The sequence below is a fragment of the Macrobrachium rosenbergii genome, chromosome 41, assembly GCF_040412425.1.
Source record: "Macrobrachium rosenbergii isolate ZJJX-2024 chromosome 41, ASM4041242v1, whole genome shotgun sequence".
Lineage (NCBI taxonomy): Eukaryota > Metazoa > Arthropoda > Malacostraca > Decapoda > Palaemonidae > Macrobrachium > Macrobrachium rosenbergii.
This window is the reverse complement of record NC_089781.1, coordinates 87,300,607-87,315,211: the sequence shown is the minus strand read 5'-3', so window position 1 is coordinate 87,315,211 and position 14,605 is coordinate 87,300,607. Positions and strand designations below refer to the sequence as shown.

At 34.0% G+C, this 14,605-nt stretch overlaps 6 non-coding genes across 6 annotated transcripts; 2 read left to right on the top strand and 4 right to left on the bottom strand.

Annotated features, from left to right (window-relative positions):
• The first annotated feature begins 892 nt into the window (after positions 1-892).
• TRNAA-AGC (transfer RNA alanine (anticodon AGC)) lies at positions 893-965 on the top strand. Its single transcript has one exon. It is a non-coding gene; the product is annotated as a tRNA-Ala (tRNA).
• A 621-nt stretch (positions 966-1,586) lies between these two features.
• Positions 1,587-1,659, bottom strand: TRNAK-CUU (transfer RNA lysine (anticodon CUU)). The gene has a single exon. It is a non-coding gene; the product is annotated as a tRNA-Lys (tRNA).
• A 1,761-nt stretch (positions 1,660-3,420) lies between these two features.
• Positions 3,421-3,493, bottom strand: TRNAK-CUU (transfer RNA lysine (anticodon CUU)). The gene has a single exon. It is a non-coding gene; the product is annotated as a tRNA-Lys (tRNA).
• A 2,326-nt stretch (positions 3,494-5,819) lies between these two features.
• On the top strand, positions 5,820-5,892 carry TRNAK-CUU (transfer RNA lysine (anticodon CUU)). Its single transcript has one exon. It is a non-coding gene; the product is annotated as a tRNA-Lys (tRNA).
• A 1,878-nt stretch (positions 5,893-7,770) lies between these two features.
• TRNAK-CUU (transfer RNA lysine (anticodon CUU)) lies at positions 7,771-7,843 on the bottom strand. Its single transcript has one exon. It is a non-coding gene; the product is annotated as a tRNA-Lys (tRNA).
• Positions 7,844-11,037: 3,194 nt separating this feature from the next.
• Positions 11,038-11,110, bottom strand: TRNAA-AGC (transfer RNA alanine (anticodon AGC)). Its single transcript has one exon. It is a non-coding gene; the product is annotated as a tRNA-Ala (tRNA).
• Between the last annotated feature and the right edge of the window lie 3,495 nt (positions 11,111-14,605).

Sequence of the window (14,605 nt, the reverse complement as noted above, 5' to 3'; positions counted from 1 at the left end):
ACTCTTTCCTCAACACTAGATGAAATTGATCTTGCTCATATCTTGACGTTATCCCCCATTTTAAGTAAAAGTTGCATGCAAAAGCACAGAATCATAGACATGCACATGTTAATATTTTCAAAGAATCTTACATAAGTACTTACTCCAACTAGTGGTAAGACTGAAATGGTTTTATAAAACTTATACATGTTCAAGTACTGATGAAGAATAAAAATTGTTCAGTTAAGTTAAATAATGTAGATAATTTAGATGTAAAGACTAGGAATTGGCAATAATGGCTGTTTGCTGAGTTGTGGGTTGTTCACAAAGAGCTTTGAAGCCTGGTTATATCAGTCGATGAGTACGAGACTATTAATCTCAGGGCTGTGAGTTCGACCCCAAGTTGAGTGAAATGTTTTGGCAGAGTCCATTTATAAAGAACATAAAATTAGGAGAGTGAATTTTTAGATAATTTTCAAAAGAAAAGGTGAGACATAGTTATAAATGATTGTCAGGCGTTGACATATTTGTTGAGTGTCTGATTCTAACATAAAAGGTCATGAATGAGAGATATGAAGGGATAATTTTATGAATGGCCAGAGATTTTGAAGATATGAATGTGCTTTTGAATGAATTTTGTGTTGGAAATAGAATCAGTAAGAAGAAACTCAGAAGTGGAAATGCCAGGTTATTAATTTTTTTTTTTTACCAGTCAGAGCCTATTTTTTGTTTTCTTTGGAATTCCTAGTGGTCTTTGCAAAGACAATTTTTTGTTTTAAAATGAAGGATTTTGGGGAGCTGATGCAAAGACCTTTTGCTTAAAGTAATATTTTAGAACACCTTTCTGCAAGGATGGTTTCTTCCTAATAACAAATGGTTATCAACTTATTTATTGCATTCATTGTTAATTGTTGGGGATGTAGCTCAAATGGTAGAGCGCTCGCTTAGCATGTGAGAGGTACGGGGATCGATACCCCGCATCTCCAGGTGATAGTTTATTCAATCCTATTAATGTTAGAATCTAATGAATGAAAAGACGTGGATTATGGTTTCCAAAATTGCTGTTAGGAGTTCAATGCAGTGCCGAATGAGTTTTTTTTAACTTCAACCCATATTATTTGTCTTTCATGGCCTTTTGGGGAAGGGGAGGAGGATGGGAGTATGAAATGTAGACATGTGAGATGTCTGTTGAAAAGGTATGCGAAATTTAGAATATTGCAGTTAAAAAAATGCATTCTTAAACTTTTAACTTTTAATTGTTATGGGAAAAATTTATGAGAAGATTGAAGTTGCATACCTTATTAAAATGATAATGATGGTAAAATCATGACTAATCAAAAATTGTCCAAGCTGTTTAAATTATTATTATTTGTGTGCAACTTTTTAAGAGGTGTAGGTAAGTGGCAGTGAGAACATGAATGGGATTTCATGCTGACAGAAAGCAAGGAATAAAAGTATGTCATCAAAAAAAGTATGGAATCACTAGGCACTCTTCAGTTACTGCTTGCATGACCGTAGTGTCAACCTTTCTTTTATGAGAAATATATAAAAAGTCAGTGTCCTAACTTTCTTTGTTTTCTGCAGTCGGCACACTATCAAAAACATTACGCCCAACGTGGGGCTCGAACCCACGACCCCGAGATTAAGAGTCTCGTGCTCTACCGACTGAGCTAGCCGGGCTTGGAAGCTGTTAGTGGACACCCCACAACTCAGCAAATATTCAGTATTGCCAATGTCAAGTGTTCAATTCTGAGTTATCAGCATCATTCAACATGTTTATATGACTTTTTTACTTTTTAGTTTTTGATCACTGCTAGTTCTTAATGTGTGAAGATTTTACTAAATCTTTTCACTCTTTCCTCAACACCTAGAGGAAATTTTAAGTAAAAGTTGCATGCAAAAGCACAGAATCATAGACATGCACATGTTAATATTTTGTATCCTTACATAAGTACTTACTCCAACTAGTGTGGTAAGACTGAAATGGTTTTATAAAACTTATACATGTTCATGCACTGATGAAGAATGAAAATTGTTCAATTAAGTTAAATAATGTAGATAATTTAGATCTAAAGATTAGGAATTGGCAATACTGCCTATTTGCTGAGTTGTGGGTTGTTCACAAAAGCTTTGAAGCCTGGCTATCTCAGTCGATAGAGTACGAGACTATTAATCTCAGGGCTGTGAGTTCGACCCCAAAGTTGAGCGAAATGTTTGACAGTAGCGCCAACAAAGAACATAAAATTGGAAGGAGAGTGAATTTTTAGATGATTTTCAAAAAAGAAAATGAGGCATAAGTTGTAAATGATTGTCAAGCGTTGACATTTTTGTTGAGTGTCTGATTCTAACATAAAAGGTCATGAATGAGAGATATGAAGGGGATAATTTTATGAATGGCCAGAGATTTTGAAGATATGAATGTGCTTATGAATAACTTTACATGTACGAAATAGAATCGATAATAAGAAACTTGTTTTTTATTTTTTTTTACCAATCAGAGGTTATTTTTTGTTTTCTTTTTTATTTACCAATCAGAGGCTATTTTTTGTTTTCTTATATCTAGGTGTTTGTGCAATTCCCAATGGTCTTTAGGTAAAGCACTTTTTTTTTTTAAATTTAAGGGTTTGGGTGGCTGTTGCAATAACCTTTGCTTAAAGCAATATTGTACAACGCCTTTCTGCAAGGATGGTTTCTTCCCAATAACAAATGGTTATCAACTTATTTATTGTATTCATTGTTAAGAGTTGGGGATGTAGCTCAAATGGTAGAGCGCTCGCTTAGCATGTGAGAGGTACGGGGATCGATACTCCGCATCTCCAGGTGATTGTTTATTCAATCCTATTAATGTTAGAATCTAATGAATGAAAAGACGTGGGTTATGGTTTGCAAAATTGCTGTGAGGAGTTCAATGCAGTGCTGAATGGTTTTGTTTTTTTTAACTTCAAATGATATTATTTGTCTTTCATGGCCTTTTGGGGAGGGGGAGGAGGATGGGAGTATGACATGTAAACTTGTTAGATGTCTGTTGAAAAAGGTATGCGAAATTTAGAATATTGCAGTTAAAAAAACTCATTCTCATAAACTTTTAACTTTTAATTGTTATGGGAAAAATTTATGAGAAGATTGAAGTTGCATACCTTATTAAAATAATAATGATGGTAAAATCATGACTAATCAAAAATTGTCCAAGCTGTTTATATTATTATTATTTGTGTGCAACCTTTTTAAGAGGTGTAGGTGATGGCAGATGAGAACATGAATGGGATTTCATGTTGAGAGAAAGCAAGGAATAAAAGTGTCATCATAAAGTATGGAATCACTAGGCACTCTTCAGTTACTGCATGCATGACTGTAGTGTCAACCTTTCTTTTAAGAGAAATATATAAAAATTCAGTGTCCTAACTTTTAGTTTTTTTGCATGGCACAACTGTCAAAACATTACGCCCAACGTGGGGCTCGAACCCACGACCCCGAGATTAAGAGTCTCGTGCTCTACCGACTGTGCTAGCCGGGCTTGGAAGCTTTTAGTGGACACCCCACAACTCAGCAAATATTCAGTATTGCCAATGCCAAGTGTTCAATTCTGAGTTATCAGCATCATTCAACATGTTTATATGACTTCTTTACTTTTTAGTTTTTGATCACTGCTAGTTCTTAATGTACGAAGATTTTACTAAATCTTTTCACTCTTTCCTCAACACCTAGAGGAAATATGATCTTGCTCATATCTTGACGTTATCCCATTTTATGTAAAAGTTCCATGCAAAAGCACAGAATCATAAACACACACATGTAAATATTTCGTATCCTTACATAAGTACTTACTCCAACTATTGTGGTAAGACTGAAATGGTTTTATAAAACTTATATATGTTTAAGTACTGATGAAGAATAAAAATTGTTCAATTAAGTGTTAAATAATGTAGATAATTCAGATCTAAAGACTAGGAATTGGCAATACTGCCTATTTGCTGCGTTGTGGGTTGTTCACAAAGAGCTTTGAAGCCTGGCTATCTCAGTCGGTAGAGTACGAGACTATTAATCTCAGGGTTGTGAGTTCGACCCGCAAGTTGGACGAAATGTTTTGGCAGTAGCGCCGTAAAGAACATAAACAATGGAAGGAGAGTGAATTTTTTTAGATATTTTTCAAAAGAAAAGGTGAGACTTCAGCCATAAGTGATGACTGTCAAGCACTGGCATATTTGTTGAGTGTCTGATTCTAACATAAGAGGTCATGAATGAGAGATATGAAGGGGATAATTTCATGAATGGCCAGAGAATTTGAAGATGTGAATGTGCTTATGAATGAATTTACATGTAGGAAATAGAATCAATAATAAGAAACTCAGGAAGTGGAAATGCCAGGTTATTAATTTTTTTTTTTTTTTTTTTACCAGTAAGAGCCTATTTTTTGTTTTCTTTGTGCAATTCCCAATGGTCTTTCGGTAAAGCACTTTTTTGTTTTGAAGGATTTGGGTGGCTGTTGCAATGACCTTTGCTTAAAGCAATATTTTAGAACACCTTTCTGCAAGGATAGTTTCTTCCTAATAACAAATGGCTATGAACTTATTTACTGCATTCATTGTTAATAGTTGGGGATGTAGCTCAAATGGTAGAGCGCTGCTTAGCATGTGAGAGGTACGGGATCGATACCCACATCTCCAGGTGATAGTTTATTCAATCCTATTAATGTTAGAATCTAATGAATGAAAAGACGTGGGTTATGGTTTGCAAAATTGCTGTGAGGAGTTCAATGCAGTGCTGAATGGGTTTTTTTTAACCAACTCATATTATTTGTCTTTCATGGCCTTTTGGGGAGGGGGAGAAGGATGGGAGTATGACATTCAGATGCTGTCAGATGTCTGTTGAAAAAGCTATGCGAAATTTAGAATATTGCAGTTAAAAACTCATTCATAAACTTTTAACTTTAATTGTTATGGGGAAAAATTTATGAGAAGATTGAAGTTGCCTACCTAATTAAAATATAATGATGGTAAAATCATGACTAATCAAAAATTGTCCAAGCTGTTTATATTATTATTATTTGTGTGCAACCTTGAAGAGGTGTAGTTAGAGGATGAGAACATGAATGGGGTTTATGTTGACAGAAAGCAAGGATAAAAAGTATGTCATCATAAAAGTATGGAATCACTAGGCACTCTTCAGTTACTGGATGCGCGACTGTAGTGTCAACCTTTCTTTTAAGAGAAATATAAAAAATCAGTGTCCTAACTTTCTTTGTTTTCTGTATGGCACCACTGTCAAAACATTACGCCAACGTGGGGCTCAACCCACGACCCGGAGATTAAGAGTCTCGTGCTCTACCGACTGAGCTAGCCGGGCTTGGAAGCTTTTAGTGGACACCCCACAACTCAACAAATATTCAGTATTGCCAATGCCAAGTGTTCAGTTCTGAGTTATCAACAGTATTCAATATTTTGTTTATATGTAACTTTTTACTTTTTAAGTTTTGATCACTACTAGTTCTTACTGTACGAAGGGTTTACAAAATTTTTTCAATCTTACCTCAAAAGTTAGAGTAAATATGAACTTGCTTATTTATCTACTTAAGTTATTACATTTTAAGGTAAAGTTGCATTCAGAAGCACAGAATCACTGACATGCACATCTAAATATTTACTAATGGTATATTTAATTCAGTTGGTGAGGCAAAACTGAATTGATTATGTAAATACTTCATATATATATAGAAGCATTGATAAAAAATATAAAAGTCTTTAATATGGTCTTGAATAGTATAGATAATTCCGATCTGAAAATATGGCATTGGTAATACTGCTTATTTGCTGAGTTGTTGGGTTTCCACTAACAGTTCCCAAGCCCGGCTAGCTCAGTCGGTAGAGCACGAGACTCTTAATCTCGGGGTCGTGGGTTCGAGCCCCACGTTGGGCGAAATATTTTGGAAATAGTGCTGTGAATGAAAAGGTCAAAGGAAAGAGTTAGTTTTTATAGATTATTTACAAAAGAAAAAGGGAGACTTCAGCCAGACATTCATAATTGATGAGTGACAGGTGTGGACAAATTTTGTTAAGTGTCTCATGTTAACTATAAGAGGTCATGAGATATAATGGGGATAATTTTATCAACATACTGGAAGGTTTTGAAGGAAAATTTTTTCTGTTTCTTTTGTTTCCAGGAGGCTTCAGCTAAATGAAGGTATTTTGCTTGTCCCAATAAACTTTTGGTAAAGCAGTCTTTCGAAATGAAGGTTCTGGTTGGCCATTGCAGTGGCCCTTGCCAAGAGCAATATTTTTTAATGGTCGAGGCAAGATCAATTGGAGGCATTTCTTTACTTCGTACTGACAAGCATGTCATCTTATGTAACTCTAAAAATGACATATGGTTAAGGCTTGATCATTTCATTGTAGTGTGAAAGTGGAATTTAATGGTAAAAATTCAGTGGAGTATTCTGTCACCTGTAAATTACTTTTTTCGGTCCGTGTTTTATGGGAAAGAAAGTTTTCCACTTCATGAATTGTGTGGCTGTCATATGTAAAGGTACGCGTTTAGAAAAATGCTGGTGCTGTAGGGCATGAAATTGGTGATGGTAGTGAAAACAGTAGTGATGAGTATTTCTGTTCATTGCTGGTATGTGCATTAATTAACCTGTCCAAGTTATTCGGTACCTATTCAGAGTCAACAAAATAATTGTCAAGATTGTGAAATGATTATCAATAATGAGAGGATGCCATCGCTTTACCCAAAGTAGTAGTATTTTTTTTAAATATATAGCATTGATTCATTTCATATTTGAGTACATTTTGTTTAAACTCTGGTGTGTTGTTTATTAGCATAAAGGGAGTATCGATTTTTCGCATGTCAATATCAAATCTTCTCGTTGATAGAGGAATATGAAATAATGGCTTCATAAAACTGCAGCAAATAAAGCTGGTTGATCTCAGTAATGGGCGGAAATAAGACATGTTCTCAATTTTCTTAAATGTTTTGTTCCACGTCTAGTGAATATTTCATTTGTAGACGTGATTTTTTTTTTTTTTTTTGCCATTTGCTATTTCAGCAGATTTTTGCTTCAACTCACACTTTGTAACTTCCAAGCAGAAGCAAGGTTTACTCCCAATTTTCATTCTCTTTCTTTAAAATTAATATACTTTGTCATTCATTTCATTCTGTAGTTCTCGGGAAATATACCTTTTCATTCATTTTAGTTCTTTAGACCTCGGCACCGGCCTCCAAGCTTGGTTTCATAGTAATTCCGAATAGTTATTAATGTATTTATCGAATGGAAATTTTGTATTAATATGACTCTGTGTGAGGGTAAAATTGGTATGGGGATGTAGCTCAAATGTAGAGCATGCGAGAAGTACGGGGATCGATACCTCGAATCTTCAGCTGATAGTTTGTGGATTCTAATTAATGGAAAAGATTTCACTCCCACACCTTCCATGTCTTTGATAAATAAAATTTTTTTCAGTGGGGGAGGGATGTGGGCACATGTTCGTCGGCGGTTGAAATAGGTATGCAAAATATGTAATCTTTATTGCACAGATAATTACTGTAAACAACTCTTACATAAACTTTAAACTTTAATTTAGTGACTAAAAATCTAAGGAGATTGGTGACTATATTAAAATGATAGAATAGGAAATATTATTAGTAAAGAAATAGGTAGGCCACTTATTTCTTTGAATTATGAAAATAGGTATGTGGGGATGAGACCGTTTGATAAGGAAAGAAAGCAAGGAATAAAAAAGTCAGCACTGGACACTAATTAATGTCTCTGTCCAATATGGTACCACTGCCAAAACATGACGCCCAACGTGGGGCTCGAACCCACGACCCCGAGATTAAGAGTCTCGTGCTCTACCGACTGAGCTAGCCGGGCTTGAGCTTATGAGAAGGACACCATATCATCAGGAACATAGGTAGTATTGCCAATGGCAGGTCTTCAGATTTCAGTTACCTACATTATTCAGCATGTCGTTTAGGGATTTTTTTCCTTTAATTGGTAATCATTAATAATTGCGAACTTATGTTTTGCAAAATCATTTCAGTCTTTCCTCAGAATATCCTGAGGCTGTTCTGTTTTGAGGAATGTTACATTCAAAACTACAAAATCCCCGACACACGTTTATGTGTATTTATTAATCTTGTATTTCTCCTAATTTTTAAGTTAAGACTGAATTGATGACGTACAGTAAGTGCAGCATGAGGTAAATGGCGCTGAGTGTGTGTGTGTGTGTGTGTGTGTTTCGGGGTCTGACTTGATGCTAATGAGCCCTCCACATAGGTGTGTGAAGTAACAAATGCAAGTTTTTTTTGCAAAGAGGGTTCATCCACGATTTAATAGTTCAAATATGAGTTTGGCAGTGAGCATTGTGCTTTATCGTCTTCGGAGCCTCTTCCTTTTATGGAGAACGGCTTAATGTAGGGATAAACAAAGAAAAAAAATGTATTTACATGTGTTTGTGTACATTATATATATATATATATATATATATATATATATATATATATATATATATATATATATATATATATATATATATATATATATATATATATATATATTTCTTATATATGTATATGTCAATTTGGGTGTATTTAGATCCGAGTCCCATTTACATCATCTACGCTGCCCATCTTGCCCTTTGATTGCAGTATCAAAGTTTCTGAATACAGATCGATGTTTGTTCAGTTGTGCTGACAAACGACGCAACTTTCACTTTAACGAGTGTGACAACAGCTGTCATGCTCTCAGGGCCTGGAGGTCTTGTCTCTGGCATTAGATTAATGGGTGATTGAATGAAAAACCGTAAAATAAATGTGCGGAAATAATGTACTTGCGAACGAATTATTGTCTCCATATTCCGAGAACGATTATATAATTTAACTGTAAACAGTGAGGGTCTTCGATATAGGCCTGCTGAATAGACTGTGCTCCCATTTCGCCTCTTGTTCCCACCATCTTTTACATTACTCTGTTTTTAGGAGGCCTTTGTTATGTGTGTTGCCGAACTTTTAAAGGTCTTGCTCTAAATAAATATATTGTTTTATCACTGTAGATAAGGTCAGTTAGGTGCTTTGCTTTTCTTTTTGAATTGCTGGTATACCATCACCTGACACGTCTGACCTGAGCTGAATGCCATTCGATTATCACCTCTTCATCATTCTACTTGAGCCAGGGATTGAGCCAGACCATTCAGTATCGCAGTTTAGACTCAGGGAACAAAACGGCTAGGCAGTGCATTGTCTATTCCATAATTAGAAGTCCTCATTGTTTTCCGTTAAATTGCATTGTTGCTTTTGGAAGATGGCAAAAATGATGTATCTCAGATGTTCACATCATTCCTGTCGAATTAATTTGTATTATTAGATGGATTGAGAGATCTCGCTTAAGTAACAGGCCAATTCAAGGATTACGGAGCTATGAAAGCTCTGGTAGATCTCAGAAAGGGGGAGGGGGTGGGGGGGAGAGATTTGACGACTATGAATAGACGAGCAATGATTTATACAAGAGAAGGCTTATGAAGTAAAGGTCATGTTATTCGCAGGCGGAATGGAGCAGATAGCGATCTTAGCTCAGATTGCTTATATAAGTCAACGATTTGCAGGATATGTCGTGTGCAGTATTTTGATGAAATTCTGAAATTTCTGTATGTATGTACACACACACACACACACACACACACAACACACAATTATAATAATATTCACAGAAGGACCAGTGCATATAATTAACTCCATACTTACGCTTAAATGTTGAGTCAAAGTTGTTGGTCGTGGTCATTGCGACGGTAATTTTCATATATCAAAAAATCTCTTCTACAGAATGAAGAAACCCTTGAATTCCTTATACACAGGTGAAGCAATGAAGTATTCAGGGGACCTGTTGGTAGCTTTTGACATTTTAAATAAGACCTAGTAAGGCAGCACTGATTCCTTGTTGATTATTTATCTGTGTCTTTCAAGCTCGGCTTGTAGGCGTTACTTAAGGTTCTTTGCAGCGTCCCTTCGGCCCCTATCTGCAACCCCTTTCATTCCCTTTAGTGTACCTCCGCTCATATTCTTTTTCCTCCATCGTACTTTTCACCCTCCCCCAACAGTTGATTCATAGTGCAACTGTGAGGTTTTCCTCCTGTTTACACCTTTCAAACCTTTTTACTCTCAATTTCCATTTCAGAGCTGATTGACTCATAGGTTCCCACGCTTGGCCTTGTTCCTAAATCCCATATTCTGTGCTATTCTTTCGAGTTCGGCCGGTTCAGTTGTTAAAGCTGGAGACCTCTTTTTTTAATGGTTTGCAAGTTTGACCGCCATGTTGGACGAAGTGCTATTGTAGTTTCTTAGAAGTTAAACGCCGATGAAGAAGGGTCTTCCTCCTACACTTTCTTCGTAACTCCTACAAAAACAGGCGGCAATCTAGTCCGAAGCAACGCATCTCAGATTACCTGGGGTTATTTTCCCAGTCTCTGCTTCTCTCCATCGGATATGACCATTTACCATCTAATGGTTTGCTGAACAGCAGCACCAATTTGTAGTAAATGTGCCTTGCTGTCGAACTTCTCAGTCTCAGAGTTCCTTTATTCCTCACACCGTAGGACTGTGGAACATGAGAATGCTGTGCAATTGGAACTTCAAAAGTTCTCCTTGTATTTTATAATTTACTTACATTTTATCTATTTATTTATTAATATGTTGATTTATTTTTTTCTTTTCTAATAACTGATCTTCTCTCTCAGTATTTCCTATTACGTTCTGTTACTTCTTTGAAATGAACACCATATTTGTTGGAGACTTGAATTTCAAGTCACTTTCCCTGTTGGCTTGTTCCATATGAATAGGTTTCATGTTCTGATTAATAATAATAATAATAATAATAATAATAATAATAATAATAATAATAATAATAATAATAATAATTTATCATTTGGACGGAAACGTAGATAGCGTAAAAGCGCTCTGCTAATCAATTAATTTCTTCGTGCTCCACGTGTATTATTTATGTGAGCAGCTTCAACACAAAAGTACATAACACACGCATACCTCAACATACTCCAGAACGTATAAGATATCACCTGGAGATGCGGGGTATCGATCCCCGTACCTCTCACATGCTAAGCGAGCGCTCTACCATTTGAGCTACATCCCCTTATTTTATATTTAATGTTTCTCAAAAGAGAAATTAAATAGCATGAATACATGTCGGTATGAAACGTATGTTGATAATTAGGAAGACAGCCACTTTTGGAAAGGCTGGGAATCTAAAGAACTGTACTGTAGGAGTCAGAAAGTGGAAGAATGTGAAGGAATAAGGAAAAACATTTGGGAGCAAACTTCCTTGTTAAAAAGATGTGTCAGTTTAAGCAGATATCATGCCGTCATGATGGGCGTATTGAAAAAAGTCTGAGGGTTTAATAGGTCTTCTGGGCTACTACCAATACATGTCATTAACATGTGTGGTTAAAGCATTGTTCATAATCAGATCCATTTCAGTTCTGAGACCAACCAGGTCTGTCTGAACGAGTTTGATAAGTCCATTTATAGTAACTTATTGATTATGGGAGTCGACATTGACAGGCGATTCAGCGATATCATCCTTTTTTAAACAGGTAACATACCATGCTTAGAATATACTTCTTAACTGGGAAATTGGTTTCCACCATATTCGAAAAGAGATGAGGCAGTTAAATCAAAGGAAGTTAAGGATGTCCTCTAATTACTGATAGGCATTACACCCAATTTACTGTTTTGTTCTTGGAACACGAATTGTTACAGAATCACTGAGTGAGCCCTAACCTATCACTCCAACCCTACCACCCCCAACCTCCCAACCCCCCACTAATTCGCTCAGCATGTGCAGGTTGCACAAGACATCCCTCCTACTTTTAGAAGCGAAAAAATACTTTTCCGTGAAACGTGACGTGAAGGAGGTAATTTACAGGTGACAAAACCCTCTTCAGAACATTTTCTATTAATTTCCAATTTCCCGTGAAAGTGGGGTTGATGACGCGTTAATCAGATGCCTTTCAGGTCTGCTCGGGAGTTTTGGGCCTGTGACGTGCACAAGCAGTCAAGATGCCAAAGCAGGGATTCTATTGAGCATAGAGATTTAATTTAGTCACGATAATGTTTTGTTATTCTCTCGGGTAAACTAAAAATAAATGAATGAATAAATGAATAAATAGAATTAAATGATATAAAGAGCCCAGAAATTGTTCTTCCATTTACCGATAGGGTAACGTTCAAATGATTTAGCATGCCACGAATTGAGTTATTATTATTATTATTATTATTATTATTATTATTATTATTATTATTATTATTGTTATTAATTAATTAATTAATTAATCCTACTAAAAAAAGTGACAAAATCTGTGAATATTGTTCATAAGATTAAATATCCGAAAAATAAAAATAAGAGCGTGGAGTGATAAGAATTGCTTGGACAATTCCAAAATTTTTTCTAGTCAAGTTTCTTTTTTTTTTATTTAAAAAAATATATTGTAACTGCAAATACCATAGGATTTAGGAATCAAGTGTCCTCATCTAGTCTGCGGTTCGTGGAAAATTAAAAAAAGGAAAAAAGTGCTTTGTGGAAAATTGGAATATGTAAGAAAAGCAAAATTTATCTGGTTCCATATAACACTTTTGACATTTTTGGTTTGTTCTGCTTGAGTCTGAGCACATGTGAAATAATAATAATAATAATAATAATAATAATAATAATAATAATAATAATAATAATAATAATGATGCTCTAACGGAAGTTGTCATGGAAAATTAAATCAAAACCGTACAACTTGAAGCCTACTTTAAGTGGATCGCTTTTTTTGACAGAACTGGATTTACAATGGTTTCAAAATAAGTTGGAAAACAGGAAAAAGGATTTTATTTTGGTCGTTCTCAGCCATTACAGATAGATTACCAGCTCTCCCGGGGTTGCCAGGAGAAAAATCTCATGTTACATATATATATATATATATATATTTTTATATATATTTATATATATTTATATATATATATATATATATTATATATATATATATATATATATATATATATATATATATATATATATATATATATATATATATATATATATATATATATATATATGTAACGTGAGGTTTTTTCTCCACAACCCCGTGAGAGCTGGTAATCTATCTGTGCTCACGGCTGAGGGGTCACTCCTCGAGAACGACCAAAATATAATTAATCCTTTTACCTGTTTTCCAACTTATTTTTAAACTATTGTAGATCTAGTTCTGTCGAAAAAAAGCGATCCACTTAAAATAGGCTTCAAGTTGTACGGCTCTGATTTAATTTTCCATGGCAAATTCCGTTAGAGCATCATGAAATTATTATTATTATTATTATTATTATTATTATTATTATTATTATTATTATTATTATTATTATTATTATTATTATTATTATTATATCCTACGTGCTCAAATTCAAACAGAACAAGCCAAAAATGTCAAAAGTGTTACTTGGAACCAGATAAATTTTGCTTTCCTTACATCTTCCATTTTTCCACAAGACACTTTTTCCTTTTTTTTTTAATTTTCCGCGAACCGCAGACTAGATGAGGTCACTTGATTCCTAAATCCTATGGTATTTGCAGTTACAATATGTTTTTAAATATCAAAAGAAACTTGACTAGGAAAAATTTTTAGAATTGTCCAAGCAATTCTTATTACTCCACACTCTTATTTTTATTTTTCGCATATTTTATCTTATGAACAATCTTCACAGATTTTGTCACAAGTTTTGGTATGATTATTTATTAACAACAATAACAACAACAACAATAACAACAACAACAACAACAATAATAATAATAATAATAATAATAATAATAATAATAATAATAATAATAATAATAATAATAATAATAATAATAATAATAATAATAACAACAACTTAACTCATGGCATACTGTTTGCTAAATGGAAGATAAAAAAGAAAAACAAAACTCGGTTTTTCTCATTGATACGCACACTACACATAAAATGTGAAACGAGAAACAATAAAACAGTCCTCACAAAGAATGGACGATAAGTAAACTATAACTTTACTTGTAAAATGGTAATATTATTACTATATATAAAAGTAAATATCCAAGGGCATAAAAATATAATTACTTACCAAGCCCCACAATAATATATATACAGTATATATATATATATATATATATATATATATATATATATATATATATATATATATATATATATATATATATATATATATATATAATTTATATATATAAATATTACATGTACACAAACACACATGTATGTGTGTGCACGTGTGCATGAAATATATATATATATATATATATATATATATATATATATATATATATATATATATATCTATATATATACAGTATATATTTTATGGGCTTGGTAAGTAGTTATAATTTTATGCCCTTGGATATGTACTCTTATGTATAGTATAAAATATTACCTTTTGCAAGTAAAGTTATAGTTTACTTATCGTCTATCTTTTGTAATGACTGTCTTATTGTTTCTCGTTTCACATTTTATGTGTAGTGTGCATATCAATGAGAAAAACCGAGCTTTGTTTTTCTTTTTTATCCTCAAGTCAATATCGACCAGGCTATTTATTCTCATAG